The sequence below is a fragment of the Sciurus vulgaris genome (genome assembly GCF_902686455.1).
Source record: "Sciurus vulgaris genome assembly, chromosome: 7".
In the NCBI taxonomy this organism is placed as follows: domain Eukaryota; kingdom Metazoa; phylum Chordata; class Mammalia; order Rodentia; family Sciuridae; genus Sciurus; species Sciurus vulgaris.
The window spans coordinates 26,053,441-26,057,375 of NC_136467.1; positions in this window are offsets into that span (position 1 = coordinate 26,053,441).

Sequence of the window (3,935 nt, forward strand, 5' to 3'; positions counted from 1 at the left end):
GAAATTGTTTTTTAAATTGTAGTCTTCTGTGCACTGTTACAACTGAATTCACCAGGATGTAACTCTCCAGCTCTGACTGCTGACCTTGTTTCGGCAAAATGCTCCTCAGTCTCTCACTCTGTCTTTATGGCCAGACCACCTGACATGTTGGATTTAAACAAGATGGGCAGAAACTCTGAAATTCTAGGCAACATGTGACTCAAAGCAAACGCATTCTAGTGTGTCTTTTTATTCAGCCTGTCACTTCCATTGCAGAAGGTTTGAGGATTGTCATTGTGGAGTCGTCATGGCTTATGGTACATTTGGTCCCTGCACTCAGGTGTTCTTAACCCAGGAGATAAGAAAGGTCCAAAAGAAACCCACTCTCAGAAACACGTGATGTCCATCTCCCTTTCTGTCAGAGGCACAAAGGGATCATCAGAAACAAACCAAGCCTCCAAAAACCCCAATTCAAAAGAGAGAAATTGGAGATCACTATAGAATTGTAAGGTATGAAGAAAAGGTTATCAAGAAGTAAAATGTAAGCTACTGCAAAAGTGTGAGTTTTCTGAAGATCAAGGTTGCAGAACTTTCTCCTCATGTATCTAGAGATAGAAACACAAGTTCAGAGTTGAGCTGGAGAACTACAGTTACAGATCAGGGTAAAATAAAATTGAAACTCTGACATCTTTCAACCTAGCGGAAGGGAGGTGCTTTTTTGAGCACATCAAGCAGACATTCATGGGGTCGTCTTAATTATAATAGCAGCCAACATTTTTGGAGTACCAACTACGTGCCAGGCCAATTTGTCCAGTGAAGTATTATCTGAAGTTGGCAGGAAACAAAACTGCAGCTCAGGGGGATTAAGTAACTATTCAGTGAACTGTACAACTGGAATTTGAACCTGGGTCTGACTTCAAAGCCACCTTGGACTACTTCAGTATGCTCTCCCTAAAAAAAAAAAAAAACTTGGCTGGGTGAGGCTCATGACTACCGTCCCTTGCTAACATCTCTCTTGTGCTCTTGTGGGTTGGATCCATCTCTCTTTAGGAGTTGTTAATAATCATTCTTAATAATTTGCTACAAACTGAGAAAGGTATTCTGTATCCTACCACATTTTCTCTTAAGGTACTTAGACCATGGGTTTGTTACTAAATGAGTTCAGCTCTATCATCTTTTTGTATACTAAAGTTTCTTTGTTAATTTATTCCATGGATCATAATGCAGGTGTAAGTACATTCTAATTATAAACCAATAGGACAGTGTCGGTTTGGGTTTTTCTAAACCCTTCCTGGTGCTTCTTTTTTATTTGTTTTCTTTTCTCCTGGAAGAGTTCCCTCACTGAGCAATGTTCCCTCACTAGCGATGTTCTAGATCTTTAAGTGTCTTACTTGGTTTTTATTCCCTTCATCCTCATGAATTTGATGAGACCACATAGGGAGTAGTAAAGCACAAGTTCTGAGTCAGACACCCTAGATTTAAATCCAGCTCCACCATTTACTATTTGGACTAGTTATCCTCTCACCATCTCAGTTTCATCCTTAATGAAATGAAAATAATAATGCACTGATTTCATACAATGCTTATGAGGCTAAGTAAAATAATAGTTACCAAGCACTTAGAATGGCAGCTGAAACAGGGTAAGCTCTTACTAAACATTAGTTTTTGCTGTTACCTGAAACTTCTGAAGTGTTCTAGTTGCTATTTTTATCCCCAATTATACAGATTTATTAATTTCCTGCATTTATCATCTTAGCTTGCTTTTCAACCACCATCCCCCCAGAAAAAAAAAAAAATTGTGTCACTCACAAATTTAGGGAGTTTGCTCTATATTTTATCCTAGAATGAAAATCACTTATAAAGAACATGGTTAAAACCAGAACTTGAACACTGTTGCCTTTTTATTTCTCCATAGTGAAATTGTCTATTTACTATTCCCTTCATTTCCTGTTTTTAAGTTGGATTCTCCAATTGTGACTAATCATCTCCTTTCCCCGGTGAGAAAAATTATTAGGATGCTCCATGGAAAATTGAATTATTGAGTACATTATGCAAATCTTCATATAATCTACCCATAGTTTTCTCTGAATCTGCTTACAAATTTATATCAAAAGGCAAGGTAATTATTTAGGGATCATAATTGCCTATTAAAGAAATCTTTTCTCCCACTTTTCCACATATCAGCTTTTGATGATTCTAGTTTTATAGTCTGCCTAAACAGGAAAGCCTGAGATGATCACCTCTTGGGTCTGTGTTAGATTTCTTCTGTTCTGAATCAGAATCATTGGTATAAATTCTAATTTATTTGGGATTACAGATCTGGCCAAGCAGTTCTTGAATTCCTTCAGATCTCTGGCGAGCCCCTTTTGCTAATTCGGGCTTCTCATCACGATCAGTTGATAGAGATCAGTTTAAGGCAGAGCAAGGAAAGTCGTTTGATAGCATCGAGACAAAGAAAAGAGGGATGGAAGAGACACCCTGAGACAAACATCATCCAAAGAGTTTCTTAACTTTCTAAAAAAAAATCCTGTTTTAGAGAAGCCTTAAGTTTATGGCAAAATTGAGAGGAAAGTACAGAGATTCCCTGTGTCCCCTGCCCCCGCACATGCAAAGCACCCGCCTCCGTTATCAACATCCTCTGCCAGACTGTTCCATGTTTTACAACTGACCAACTACCTGGATGCCTCATTATGGCCCAGAGTCCATAGTTCACATTAGGGTTCACGAGGCAGTGTACATTCTGTGGGCTTGGACATTGAATAATGACCTGCATCCGCTGTCACAGTATCATACAGAGTATTTTCACTGCTTTAAAAATCCTCTGTGCTCTACCTGGTCATTTCTCACTATCCTCTAAGCCCTGGGAACCATTCATCTTTTTACTGTCTCCATAGTTTACTTTTTCCAGAATGTTGTATAGTGAGAATCATACAGAATGTAGCCTTTTAGATTCCCTTCTTTCACATAGTAGTTTGCATTTAAGCCCTTCATATCCTTTCATGGCTGGATGGTACATTTTAAAAAGAAAATTTTTTTTAATTTATTCTAATTAGTTATACATGACAGTAGAATGCATTTATGCATTTTGATAAATCATACATAAGTGGAGTATGATTTCTTATTTTTCTGATTGTACATGTTGTAGGATCACATCAGTCATGCTGCCATATATGTACATGAGGTATTAATGTCAGTATCACTATACTATCCTTCCTACCCCTATACCCATTTCCCTCTCTTCACTACCCTCTACCTAATCTAGAGTAACTATTCTTCCCTAGCGCCCTCCCTCCTTATTGTGAATTCACATCCACATATCAGAGAAAACATTCAGCCTTTGGTTTTTTGAGTTTGGTTTATTTCACTTAGCATGATTCTCCAACTCCAACAATTTACCAACAGATGCCATAATTTCATTTTTCTTTAAATCTGAGTAATATTCCATTGTGTGTATATATCACATTTTCTTTGTCCATTCATCTGTTTAAGGACACCTAGGTTGGTTCCACAGTTTAGCTATTGAGTTGAGCTGCTATAAACATTGATGTGGTTGCATCACTATAGTATGCTGATTTTAAGTCCTTTGGGTATAAACTGAGGAGTGGGATAGCTGGGTCAAATGATGGATCCATTCCAAGTTTTCTGAGGAATCTCCATACTGCTTTCCATAATGGTTGCACCAATTTGCATTCCCACCAGCAATGTATGAGTGGACCTTTTTCCCCACAGATGGTTCATTTCTTTTTAGCACTGAATGATATTCTGTTGTCTGGATGTGCCACAGTGCCTCCATTCATCTACTGAAGGACCTCTTGGCTGCTTCCCAACTGGGCAGTTATAAAGCTACTGTGAACATCTGCTTGCAGATTCCTATTTGAGCATTCCTTAGCTCTTTTCAGGGACCAAGCTAGCAATGAATTTGAGATCCTCTTACATACTAACCTTTATCACACCCC